Source organism: the organism of the source record quoted next, unplaced genomic scaffold (genome assembly GCF_019419815.1).
Source record: "Pyrus x bretschneideri cultivar Hongxiangsu unplaced genomic scaffold, Pyrus_bretschneideri_v1 Contig84, whole genome shotgun sequence".
Taxonomy (NCBI): domain Eukaryota; kingdom Viridiplantae; phylum Streptophyta; class Magnoliopsida; order Rosales; family Rosaceae; genus Pyrus; species Pyrus x bretschneideri.
The window spans coordinates 825505-840227 of NW_025999825.1; positions in this window are offsets into that span (position 1 = coordinate 825505).

Consider the following 14723-nt stretch of genomic DNA (forward strand, 5'->3'; position numbering starts at 1 on the left):
ACTCCGAGTCATAAACTAGTACCTAGAACAAGAAACAAAACAAGATTAAGAATCTGGAATAAAATAAAAACAAACGAAAATAAAACAATCCAAGGGATTAGCAAAGTTGCTAATCCCCGGCAATGGCGCCAAAATTTGATGCGAGAATTATACGCACACAAATTAAACCCTCTTTTTATCAATTGTAGTAAGTATGTAAGTAGGGATCGTTCTTAACCGGGGATTAGGAGGGATTGCAAATCACTTGGAAACTGACTCAAAAACGTAAAATAAAGTTTAAAACACTAAACTAGACTCAAAGAATGCGAGACTAAACGCTTAAAACACTAAAACAAACCAAAAGACTCAAACATCACCCAAAACACTCAAAACTGCCTTAAAAACACTTTCTGGGCAGTTTTGAGCACCTTGGTGAATTTGGACGAATTTGTGCAACAAATTGAATCAAAACACTTATAAACACAAACTAAGACACTTTCTAACTAATTTGGACAATACAAAGACTCAAAGGACTCAAAACAAGTTCAAAAGACTCAAAACTGCCTAAAAACACTAACTAGGCAGTTTCTGACCTTAAACCCAATTTTGGACGAATTTAAGATTATGGCTTGATTCAAAACATTTTAAAACATAAACTAAACAGATTCTAAGCACTAAAGAACAAGAAAGTAAAGGGGGGGTTTTGATTTGACGAAAATTGAAATAACAAAACAAGTTAATAAACTAGGCAGAATTGTCAAACGAATTCCTTGAAAACAAGATAATGGATGGATTAGTTAGAGGTCCATTCTCCACACAAGACACATTTGTATATGAATCGATTCTCCAATTGCTTTTCATTAACTATGATGCTCAACACCCCAAGTTAACCGTGATGCACTAATTAACTCTCAAATTTTCCTTATGTTATTGAATTGGATGATGCATGCAACAATTCAAATCATTCTCCAATGGTTCTCAACATGAATGCATAGAAGAGATACAATGAGAGATCATTATGCTCTATGAAAATTATAAGTGTTGACGAGGCAATTGTAACTATGAATGCATGATACTCTTGCCAAGAATTCAATTAACACGGTTGTGACTAGCAACCTTCACTACTCATGTTTATAAACTTGTGACGATTAGGTGAAACTCGTTTATAAACTAGCATCGAGTTTAAGCATGAAGACTAAGTATGCATCCCTAATCAACATACAAAAACAAGTTTTTAATGAACAGATAATTGAATTGCAATCACAACTTAACAAATCACAATTGGAAGAAATCAATTCATATTTCAAACATGTTCATGGCTTCAAACTTTCCCCTAACTAATTAGGGGTTTAGCCACTCATGATTACAACAAACTTAGAGAGTAATAACAAAGTAAACATTGAAAACAAGAATCGAAGTACACCTAAAAATTCCAACAACTCAATCTTGAATTGTATGAACGTTTAAGCCTCTTCTCCTCTAGTTGCTGCGGCACAAGGGGTTTTGGTGAGTTTTGGGGGTTATGGATGATGTAGAATGATGTGTTTAGGGTAGGGATGGATGTAGGGGAAGGCAAGGAGTGTTTTTGGGCAGAAAATATGAAGAATGGTGAAGTATGGCTGTGTTAGAGAGAGGGAATGAATTTCTGGCGTGAATGAATGTGTATGAGAGGTGGTTTGATGGTCTACATTCTGAATATGGAAGAGTGAATTGTGTATGAATGGGAATGCATGAATTGTGGCTGCAATGGATGCTTATTTATAGGTGAAAAGGAGGGAATATGACAGCTAGGAACTTGGCGGAAATCTGGAATGGTGATGGGAGATGCATGTGGCTGATTTATGCATGTGATTAAAGGGTAATGACAGCTAGGTTATGATGATGAATGCATGTGCAAAGTTGGTTGAATGATTATGGGTGCATGTGGCTGATTTATATGAAGGGAATGCATATGAGTGACAGCTAGATATGTTGATGAATGCATGTGGAATGAATGTGTGAATGATGGCAGATTGTGTATGTGAATGATTAGGGTGAATGTGCATGTGCTTTGACAGCTAGGTTGAATAAATTAAAGGGAGTGCATGTGGCTTGGCTGGAATGATTGGAATGCAATCTGAAATGGGATGTGTTGGTGTGAATTTCTGGTACAAAGGGCCTCCTTTGGTCTTCAATTTCGTCCATCTACTTGGCTTCAAGTATATGCAATCCATTTAACCCCCCAAACTACTCCAAAATGCACCAAAATGCACCCTTTTGCATACTTTGCCCTTATAACCTGAAAACACACAAAAGAAGCATAAAGGACTAAAATAACTAAAGAAACATAACGTAATTGCACGAGAACAAGCCATTTAAGTCGCATGAATATGCTCCTATCAGATTTCAGGGTCAAAACCAACCAAGGAACGATCCGTACTCAAACACTTATAATCCGGGTTGGAGAGACCACCCGAACTTCAAATGGAGGGAGCCCCAACAACCACCATAACAAGGAGGCTTTAGGCAACAACCACCGGGCTTCTTCACCAAGCCATTCGTCCCCACACAAGCACCTCCACAATCTGCCCAAACAAATTCAGGTAACACTTTAGATAATGATACACTTCTTAAGTTACTAACGAATTTGTCTCAGGGGCAAGAAAATCAAGCTAAAGCAATGCAAAACCAAGAGAAGAGGGTGGATCAATTGGAGAAGCAAATTGGGCAGATTGCGGAGTTTTTAGGGCAATTCCGAGACCAAGGCAAGCTCCCTAGCTCAACCATTCCAAATCCGAAGGGAGGCTTTGAAACCGCCAACGCAATTACCTTGAGAAGTGGCAAGGAAGTTGGAACCACCCCACAACCACCAAAATCAAGCGAAGAAGAGGATGAAAAGCTGCAAAATGAAGAGGAGGATGCAAGCAAGCCTACAGTAAGGGTACAAACACCCTTGCCGCAACTACCAAGGGACATTAATGCACCTAACTCATCTCATTCGGCCACCAAAGGTAAGTTGGGGTCAAAATTGATTAATTCTAACTTTGTTCCACCCAATGTTCCTTTTCCTAGCAGATTTTTGCAAACAAAGAAGGAGGAGGATGAAAAAGACATCCTGGAGACGTTTAGGAAGGTGCATGTCAATATCCCGCTCCTTGATGCAATAAAGCAAATTCCGAAGTATGCGAAGTTTTTAAAGAAGATTTGTACAACAAGAAAACGGATTCGGGAAAAAGAGGTGGTACATGTAAGTGAGAATGTCTCTACCATATTGCAAAGAAAGCTGCCACCTAAATGCAAAGATCCAGGTAGTTTCACTATCCCTTGTGTAATTGGAAATACAAAGTTCGAACATGCTATGCTAGATTTAGGTGCATCAATTAATGTCATGCCATACTCTGTTTATGCATCTATGAATCTAGGAGAGCTTAAAAAGGATGGTGTTATTATTCAATTAGCTGATAGATCTAATGCATACCCGAGAGGAGTTTTGGAAGATGTTTTGGTGCAGGTAGACCACTTGATTTTTCCTGCAGATTTCTATGTGCTTGACATGGAGGATTCAACCCACTCTCCACCATCGCCACTCTTACTTGGACGACCTTTCATGAAAACAGCCCACACCAAGATTGATGTGGCCAAGGGAGCCTTAACTATGGAGTTTGGTGGTGATACGATTAACTTTAAAGTTTCTGAATCCATTAAGAATACTAATGATGTTCATTCTTGTTGTGTTATAGATGTGCATAAGGACATAGAGCCGAAAGGATCCGCACCAATCAAGAAGGATGCATCTAGAAACACCACCATCGAGGAAGGAATTGGAGGGGAGCACAAGGAGCACGCCACTACCCTAAAAACACCCAATATGGCCGAAAGTAGCCATAGAAACATTGTTGATAGGGCTGCCACTTCTGAGCCCTCACCACACTATTTTTGTAAGTCTTCAATTCCAATCTCAATTCCTATTTCAACTAATAGGTTGTTACCTTCGTTGGTGCAGGAGCCCAATCGATATAAAGGTGGTGGGAGCAGTTACATGGAGTGTCGGAACCGAAACACCACCATCAGGGAGGATCACTATCCCCTCCCATTCATCGAGCCGTACTACGAGAAATTTCAAGGAGTATACCGTGGAAGACATACCCTTCCATTCCGTGAGCCAGAGTGAAGATTAAAAGAAGGTCTCGTCCGGCTGGAAGACGTTAAAGCAAGCGCTACTTGGGAGGCAACCCATGCAATCAACAAAGGAAGAACTTGGGAATCGCTCCACACTCAGATTTGCGTCCCTAAACCCTTTCCTTTGTTGCTTACTTTATGTTTTGTGTAATGTTTTTAATTGTGTCTAAAACATTGAGGACAATGTTTAGTTTAAGTGTGGGGGGGTAACATTCTGTTTTGATATATTTTTGCATGAAATTCGTAGGGTATTACCACCTAACATGTCTAAACTTGTTTCCCACTGTTTTTAAGTGTTTTTAAGCTATTTTAGAGTGTTTTAGAGTGTGTTAACTTAAAAATCCGAAAATACCATAAAAATTTGAAAAATTGTTTTGAAAAACCCAAAAAGAGTTGTTTTTGTGTGTTTGTTTGTGTCGTAGGTCACCTTCCAACACAATGACGAGGATTTGGTTTTTAATTGCATGATGGTTAAAGAAAGTTACAAACATGGATGGACGTTTGATATACTCTTTGGTTTATGCTTGTTTGTAGTTATAGTTTATGAATTCACATGTAATCACAAATGATAAAAATCAGTTTTTGTAACATGCCCATTGTTTTCTAAAGTCGTTGCATGATCTCATTATTCCTTGCTTGGCCACTACTTAGAAGGCGTTTCATCACTTAGTTCCAAATGCTAGAACTCATGCCCATTTCATTCAAAGCATGTTATTGATTTGCATAACACATATTCAAGATGAAGTTGTGTAGTGACCACCATCAAAGCCAAACAGCCATGTGCCCTTCACTCATTTTGTGTTTAAGTTTAACCCCATTGAGCCGTGTTAGCCCATGTTCTTTGTTAACCCACATTATCCTCACCAAGCCTAGAATAGGACCATCCTTACCCTTGTTCTTGAAGCATAGTAAGCAGTGAATTCCTTTTGATTAATATGTTCCAGAAAATAAGTGTGGGGGAAGGATTATTGATGTGAGTTTATGTGCCATAGGCACGGTTAGAAAAAAAAAAGAGAAAAGAAGAAAGAAAAGAAAAAAAAAATGAAAAAGAGTTGAAAAGAAGTGAAAAAGAGTTCCAAAGTATTGGTTGTTGAAGTAAGGGCCCAAAACAATGAATTAGGCCCTAAGAGTTGTTTGAATCTCCCCTATTTGTCTAAAAGTTGATTTCTGCATTCTAAGGGAATTCTAGGTCTTAATTTCATTACTTTACTTACTATTGCTTAAAGAACTTTTGTTTAGCCCTACCTTTCCTTGTGAGCCAATACCCTAAGCCCCGTTACAACCCTTGACTTCTATCTTGAGTGTTGTGCATTTCAATTGTGGAGTTTGAATTTGGTATGAGCATATGGTGTCACTGGTTCTCGCATCTAAGTAGTAGCATTCCATTCATGAGATCATATCTACACATGTTTAATTACTCCAGAAATTGCGTTCTTTGTTATAACATATGTGAGTACTAGTCTTTCATGTTTACATCAATCTTCTCACATATAACTAGTGTAGGGTGTGTAGTCAGAAAATCTGAGTGAAAATTGAGTGCATAACTAGTGAGGATTTGAGGGAATTCTCTAAGGCATGTTACTACATTCAAAATGTGTTTTAATTGATTAAATGCGAACTAGTGAATGGTGACTATGATTAAGTATGTGCTCGAGGGGAAGGAAGACAAAAAGCTATGTGAGTAATGATCTTTGACATGTCATGTGTCATTGGAAATCCCTGAGGCAAACGTTGGAAGGTTTAGGTTATGTTTTGTTTGTTTTGTTTCGTCTTGTTTACTTTAGTTGTTTTGTTTTGCTCGAGGACTAGCAAAAGTTAAGTGTGGGGAATTTGATAGGAGCATATTCATGCGACTTAATTAGCTTGTTCTCGTGCATTTATGTTGTGTTTACTTATCTATTTTAGTGTTTAAGGCCACTTTTGTGTATTTTCAGATTATAAGGCAAAAGTGTGCAAGAAGATGCAAATTGGAGTCTTTTGGAGCGAAAGAGGAATGAATGAGTTGAAGACTTGAAGAAACGACGAATTCCTACTCCAACGATGAATTCTTACCAAAACGAGGAATCCTACTCAAACAAGGTTTCCTATTTTAGGAAAGTTAACCCTAAGTTTCCCGTTTTGGTAACCTTTCCTAATCTTAAACGTCCGTATTTTCTAGCCACTTTGAAGTCCTTGTAGGTGCTTTAGGACACAAAACGAAGGCCCTAGCCCAAATTCTAGCCCTAAGCCGTGCCTTTCCCCTTCTTTCCTTCCCTTGCTGTGCAAGGGAGGGCACTTTGGTCCCATTTTATGCACAAAAACCCTAACCCTGAACCCTAGCCGCACCTATTAAGCCATTCCCTTTAATTTCTGATTCTATTTCCTAAATTCTAGCAGCCTTTAGGTGAATTTTAGTTAATAAAAATGAATTAGGTTTTAAATTTCAGAAAACACTAGGTCTTACAACCTAGCCGCACCCTACTCTTTGCATTCTTCACATTTTTCAGCCACACACTTCCATACTCCCCATTCAATCCGTAGCCTTCCATTCATTCAACAAAACCATCTCAGCCATTCACCCTAATAACCCTAGAACTACAACCTTGCAGCCGCACCCTCTCACTTCTCATTCTCTCATCAGCCACATTCTATCATTGACTCAAATCCCCCCCAAAACCGTGCATTCATTCAGCCACAAAACCTAATTCTCACTCTAAGCCGTAGCTTCCCATTGATTTTCACCCTAAGAACCCAAAAATCCATCTCAGCCGCACCTAATATTCACCCTAGCTCTCTTTTCTCTCATTCACTAGTCGTCACACCCCATTCATTCACAATCCGTGCACTCCCATTCCCCTCTCATTCATTCATACACTAATCAGCCACCATAACCCAAAATACACAAAACCGTAGCCACCATCACATACTCTCCCATTGCCGTGCCCTCCCCCTTCCATTCCAGCCAATTTCCACACACTTCCCACCATTGCCGCAACCTCTCCACCACTTCCCACACCATTCCACACCATCCTACACCACCCCATAACCTTGCCGCACCACTAAACCACCCTAAACCCATCTATAACCCAGAAATTCACCCAAAATCATCCAAAACCATCTATGCCGCAGCAAGGAGAAGAGGAAAGAGGAGCTGATAGGAGATAAGAAAGAAGGGTGCCATACGTTACCTTGACGCGGCGCGCCCGTATCACTGCTGAGACTTAATTCTAAGCTAAGGTTCGATGGGTTTGCCATTTTTCAAAAGTGTTCAAAGAGAAGGGCTAGATGGAGTTAAATTTCAAAGGGCCGGAGACGATTTTCATAGATGGGCAGTTTTCAGAGTCTGTATGTTGGTGGTGATCGATAGCTCTATAAAAAGCCAAGGAGACGCGTCCACCGATTCAAAAAGCCGGAATTTCCTGCGTAAAGTTCGGCGACGCTCTCTCGGCTTTTCAGAAAACGCGTTCAACTTTGTCAAAAGATCTCTGACAAAGTTGAAGACACGTGGAGGCCATCATCGCAACTACACATCTTTAGCCGACAAGCGCAAAGTTCGGCGACGCTTTCTCTGCTTTTCAGAAAACGCGTGTAACTTTGTCCAAAGTGGCGCTCGTTCAGAAATCGAAGAGGCGTCGTTCAGAAATCGAAGGGGCGCATTCAAAGATCAAAGAGTCGTCACTATTTCAAAAAGCCGGATTTGCGGGATCAAAACGTTTGTTGACAACGGTAAAAGAACAATACCACCACTTGCTATTGGGAAATCCTTATATATGTCGACCTTCATCTTTTATGGCAAGGCAGACCTGAAGAAAATGCCCAACTCTTCCTCACCTTTGAGGGCACACTCCCAGCAAAGCCTTTCGAAACACTCAATTCTTTCTTCTTCCCCAAAGATGATACCAGATGCCTGGAGTACAGATGACCCAGGAGGAAGCAGCACAACAAATACATGTGCTGATTCATTCACCGCTTCTTCAAAAGCAAAGGTATCTCATATCATCAAGGTCAAAAGCAAAAGTATCTCATATCATGCTCTTTCCCTGTCTTTTCCTTTGTCTTTGTTATTACTCGCATAGCAAAGTAAAAGAAGCAATCAGCCGGCACTTGGAGTCAGTCTTCCGATCTGGAGCCGACTGCCTAGAAGCTATTCCCTGGTTGCTTACCTAGCGTTGCTCTCGAGTAGTCATCTTCAACGGTTGATACACTTCCAGAGAAGGGACCACTTCTGCAAAGGGGAGCAAGTAAGGCAAGTGAAAATGATACATTAAAGCATGTGGAGACAAGCAACAACTGCATATGTTGAGCTATCCTCTAACCCTCTTCAATATGAATTGGAAAGATTGAACAAAGAAACAGATAAAAGGAGGAAGCTCAGACCTTCGGGGGAGACCAAAAGAATCCTGCTGCCCAGTTCAAGAGTAGCACAAAGGAAAATCAACGAGTGGAGGAGACCAAAAGAATCCTCCAGCCCAGTTCAAGAGTAAGCCTATGGAATCACCAAGATCATGCCCATGCATTCAACAAAGGAAGGCCGAGAAAGCACTCCAATTCCAGATTTGCATTCCTGAACTCTTCTCTTTGTTGTTGATTTTGTTTATGCCATGTTAGGTTGTTAGATGTTGTTTTGTTTGTTTCTTTGTTATTTGTGTGAGTCTATGCTTGAAACATTGAGGACAATGTTTGATTTAAGTGTGGGGGGGTAACTAAGTATATTTGATGCAAATTCGTGGGATTTTATCACCCATAACTTCAAATGTTGTTCTTTGTTGTTTTAAGGTGTTTTTAAGATGTTTTAGAGTGTTTTAGTATGTTTTGTTTTGATAACTCTGAAAATCACATAAAAATTTGAAAAACATGTTTTAAAAAGCCTAAAAAGAGTGTTTTGAGTCGTTTTTGTGTGTTTGTGTCTTAGGGTACCTTCCAACAAAATGATAAGGATTTGGTTTGTAATTGCATGACTGTTAAAAAGAGTTATAAACATAGAGAAAAGTTTGATTTACTCTTGGTATATGCTTGGTTATGGTTATAATGTATGACTTCACATGCAATCATAAAAGAAAAATTCGTTTTTGTAACATGCTTGAAGGAAGGAACTCAAACAAACGCTACAACCTTGTGAGACTCGAGCCATTACCTTCTTTGGAGAGTTTTAATCTGTGATTCTTTGTTTTCTAAAGTTGTTGCATGATCTCATTATTCCTTGCTTGGTTGCTACTTAGAATGCAATTGTATCATGATAGAACTAAATGCTAGAACTTATATCCGTTTCATTCAAAGCATGACATTGAATTGCATAACATATATCAATATGAAGTTGTGTAGTTGCCACCATAGCCAAATAGCCTTATTCCCATATTTCGTATTTGTTGTAAGTTTTAACCCCGTTGAGCCTTGTTTAGCCTTTATTCTTTGTTTACCCACATTATCCTCACCTAGCCTAGTGTAGGACAGTCCACACCCTTGTTCTTAAAAGATAGTGAGCATGACTTAAATGAATTCCTTTTGAGTACATTATGAAAGAAAATGAGTGTGGGGGAAGGAATGCTTGTTCTTAAGTATGTTTTGAGATTCAAAAGAAAAGAAAAACAGAAAAGAAAAGAAAGAAAGAAAGGAAAAAAAAAAAAAAGCTTGAAAAAAATGAAAGAATGAGTGATTGAAGAAAGGGTCCAAAACACCAATTCTGGCCCTAAATTGTCTAAATTCTCCCTTTTTGTTCAAAAGTTGAGTTTTCATTCAAAAGTGAATTCTAAGTTGATTCAATCGCTTTGCTCACTATTTCTTTAAGAACCTTTGTTTTCCATATCACTTCTTTGTTAGCCAAACACCCCAAGCCCCATTACAACCCTTATGCTTCTATCTTGAGTGTTATGTGTTTCAATTTGTGGAGTTTGAACTTGGTATGAGCTTATGGAATCACTGGTTCTCGTTCTAAGTAGTAGCATTCCATTCATAAGATCATATTCATATTATTGTCGTAAATCCAGAAAATGCTTTCTTTGATATAACATATGTGAGTGTTAGTCTTCATATTTACATCAATCTTCTCACATATACCTAGTGTAGGGTGTGAAGTCAGAAAATCTGTGTGAAAATAGAGTGCATTCTAGTGAGGAATTGAGCAAATTCTCTAAGGCATGTTACTACATTCAAAACATGGTTTTAAATGCTTAATTGTGAACTAGTATGTGGTGACTATGAGTAAGAATGTACTTAAGTGTAAAGATGGCTAAAAGCTAAGTGTGGTTGGAAATCCCTGAGGCGATTGTTGGAAGGTGTAGGTTGTGTTTTGTTCGTTTTGTTTTGTTTTTGGTTTCTTTTGCTTTGTTTTGCTCGAGGACTAGCAAAAGCTAAGTGTGGGGGAATTTGATAGGAGCATATTCATGTGACTTAAATGGCTTGTTCTCGTGCATTTACGTTATGTTTCTTTAGTTATTTTAGTCCTTTATGCTTCTTTTGTGTGTTTTCAGGTTCTAAGGGCAAAGTATAAAAAAGGGTGCATTTTGGTGCATTTTGGAGTAGTTTGGGGCGTTAAATGGATTGCATATACTTGAAGCCAAGTAGATGGACGAAATTGAAGACCAAAGGAGGCCCTTTGTACCAGAAATTCACACCAACACATCCCATTTCAGATTGCATTCCAATCATTCCAGCCAAGCCACATGCACTCCCTTTAATTTATTCAACCTAGCTGTCAAAGCACATGCACATTCACCCTAATCATTCAACCAACTTTGCACATGCATTCATCATCATAACCTAGCTGTCATTACCCTTTAATCACATGCATAAATCAGCCACATGCATCTCCCATCACCATTCCAGATTTCCACCAAGTTCCTAGCTGTCATATTCCCTCCTTTTCACCTATAAATAAGCATCCATTGCAGCCACAATTCACTCCTCCATATTCAGAATGTAGACCATCAAACCACCAGAAATCATCCCATTGCCGTGGCCTCCCTCATCCATTTCCATAATTCCCGAATCCATTCAACACACCAAAACTCACCTTAGACCTTGTGCTACAACGAAGAGGAGGAGAAGAGTGCCTAAACGTTCATACAATTCAAGTTTGAGTTGTTGGAATGTTTAGGTGTTTCTTTTCCTCGATTCCAATGTTTAATTTCAATTCTCTTTGTTTTGTACGTATGAGGAACTAAACCCCCCCTTGGCTAGGGGGGGATTCGAAATATATGTTTATGCTTGCATTTTGATTTGATTACTTCTAATTATGTTTCATAAGTTGTTAATTCAATTTGTTTAACTGTTTGATTGATAACTTATTTATGTATGTTTATTGAGAGTGCACGCTTAATTTTCATGCATAAATATGACGCTAGAATATAAATGAGTTTCACCTAATAGTTATGAACTTATATTCATAAGTAGTGGAGGTTGCTTATAAACAATCGCGTTAAATGAATTCTTGGCAAGAGTATCATGCATTCATAGTTACAATTGCCTCGTCAACACTTATAATTTTCATAGAACATAATGATCTCCCATTGTATCTCTTCTATGCATTCATGTTGAGAACCATCGGAGAATGATTTGAATTGTCGCATGCATCATCCAATTCAATAACATAAGGAAAATTTGAGAGTTAATTAGTGCATCACGGTTAACTTGGGGTGTTGAGCATCATGGTATATTGAAAAGCAATTGGAAATCGTTTTATATGCAAGTGTAACATGTGTGGAGATGAACCCCTTAGCTAATCCATCCATCATCTTGTTTTCAAGGAATTCGTTTTACAATCTGCCTAGTTTGTTACTTTGTTTTGTTATTTCAATTTTCGTCAAAACAAAACCCCCTTTACTTTCTTGTTCTATAATGTTTAGAATCTGTTTAATTTGTGTTTTAAAGTGTTTTGAATCAACCTATAATCTTAAATTCGTCCAAATTTGTGTTTAAGGTCAGAAACTGCCTAGTTAGTGTTTTTAGGCAGTTTTGAGTCTTTGTATTGTCCAAATTAGTTAGAAAGTGTCTTAGTTTGTGTTTATAAGTGTTTTGATTCAATTTGTTATACAAGTTCGTCCAAATTCACCAAAGTGCTCAAAACTGCCCAGAAAGTGTTTTTAAGGCAGTTTTGAGTGTTTTGGGTGATGTTTGAGTCTTTTAGTTTGTTTTAGTGTTTTAAGCGTTTAGTTTTGCTTTCTTTGAGTTTAGTTTAGTGTTTTAAACTTTATTTTACGTTTTTAAGTCAGTTTCCAAGAGATTTGCAATCCCTCCTAATCCCCGGTTAAGAACGATCCCTACTTATATCTATACTACAATTGTCAAAAAGAGGGTTTAATTTGTGCGCGTATATAATTCTCGCATCAAGAGCTTGGACGCGCCGAAATTCAAGTGGATTCGTTGGGCGTTTTAGGATCCATCCTTGTGCTTTATGTTTAAATTCAATTGTATTTCTCTTTCTGTGAACATGAGAGGCTAAAGCCCTAATTAGCTAGGGGGTGATTTGAAACCATGTTATTGCTTGCAATATGAATTGATTACATTTGGTTGGAATTGATAGGAGCATATTCATGCGACTTAATTAGCTTGTTCTCGTGCATTTGTGTTGTGTTTACTTATCTATTTTAGTGTTTAAGGCCACTTTTGTGTATTTTCAGATTATAAGGCCAAAGTGTGCAAGAAGATGCAAATTGGAGTCTTTTGGAGCGAAACCATGTTTATGCTTGCAATATGAATTGATTACTTTTGGTTGGAATTTCATGAATGTTGGATTCAATTCGTTTAACTGTTTGATTGATAACTTGTTTGTGTATGTTTATTGAGAGTGCACGCTTAATGTTCATGCATGAATTTGACGCTAGAATATAAGTAAGTTTCACCTAATAGTTATGAACTTATATTCACAAGTAGTGGAGGTTGCTTATAAACAATCGCGTTAAATGAATTCTTGGCACTAGTTTCATGCTCATCATAGTAACGAATGCCTCGTCAACACTTATAGTTTTCACGATGCTTAATGATCTTTGATTGTATCTTTATTGTGCTTTTCACGTAAAGGACTTTTGGAGAATGTTATGAATTGTGTTGCGCTAACCCATCCAATTCATTAACTTAAGGAGAACTTGACGGTTAATTTAAGCGGACCTAATTAACCCGGGGTGTTGAGTTTCACAATTTATCGAAAGACCAACTGAAAATCATTTTGTATGCAAGTGTAACATGTGTGGAGAAGAACCTTCTAGCTAGCATTCATCCATATTTTCATCACATTCATATTTAGAATCTGCCCTAATTTACAATCTGTGCATTTAGTTTAATTTCGTCAAAAACTCAATCCCCCTTTACTTTTGTGTCCAATTTAGTTAGAAAGTGTCTTAGTTTATGTTTATAAGTGTTTTGATTCATTTTATTACCCAAATTCGTCCAAAGTTGTCAAAGTGCTCAAAACTGCCCAGAAAGTGTTTTCAGGCAGTTTTGAGTGTTTTGGGGCTGTTTTGAGTCTTTTGATTTGTTTTAGTGTTTTTATTGTGTAGTTTTGCATTCTTTGAGTCTAGTTTAGTGTTTCAAACTTTATTTTACGTTTTTGAGTCAGTTCCAAGTGATTTTGCAATCCCTCCTAATCTCCGGTTAAGAACGATCCCTACTTATTCATATACTACAATTGTCACAAGAGGGTTTTAATTTGTGTGCTTACTTAGTTCGCACCAAATTTTTGGTGCCGTTGCCGGGGATTAGCAACTTTGCTAATCCCTTGGATTGTATTTTCTGTTTACTTTATTTTTGTTAAGTTTCTGACCTAATTTTGTTCTTCTTGTTTTAGGTACTAGTGCATGACTCGGAGTTCTCAACCGATTTGTGAGGATACTTTGGACTTTGACAGCGATTTTGAGAGAACTTTGAGACGACGGAAGAAGCATCACGAATCAAATCCGCCAAGCCCGGAACCTGAGCTTGAAGAACAGGTTCTAGAAGAGGAAGAAGAGGCCACGGCAGGTATCTTTGAGGAACCCACGGCAAGAGTATTTGAAGAGCCACAAGACATGGCCGTAGACACCCGGACACTTAAGGAGCTCTCCGCTTCGGGGTTGGATAATCCCCCACCTGCTGAAGGGAAGACCGAGGAGTTCGAGTTGAAGTCAAGCTTGCTCCACCATATTCTGAAGTACCATGGGTTGTCCATGGAGGATCCGAACAAGCACCTAAAGGAATTCGAGGTGGTGTGCTCAAGTATGACTCCCGTCAACGTCGACGGAAGTATTCTGAAGATGAAGGCTTTTCCATTCTCTTTAATGGACAAAGCCAAGGATTGGTTGTACGACTTAGCTCCCGGAACCGTTACATCGTGGGAGAGCATGAAGAGGGCTTTTCTGGAGAAGTTCTTCCCAACTTCTCGAATCATCCTTTTGCGTAAAAGGATAAGTGGCATTCAACAAGATGAAGGTGAGTCACTTCCTACGTACTATGAAGGTTTAAATCTCTTGTTGCTTCTTATCCACAGCATCAGACGAAGGAGGAGTTGCTTCTGCAATACTTCTATGAGGGGCTCCTACCAATCGAACGACAAATGCTCGACGCATCGCCGGGTGGAGCATTGGTGGACAAGACGTCCATGGCGGCCAAGGTCTTGATCGCGAACCGAGCGTTGAACG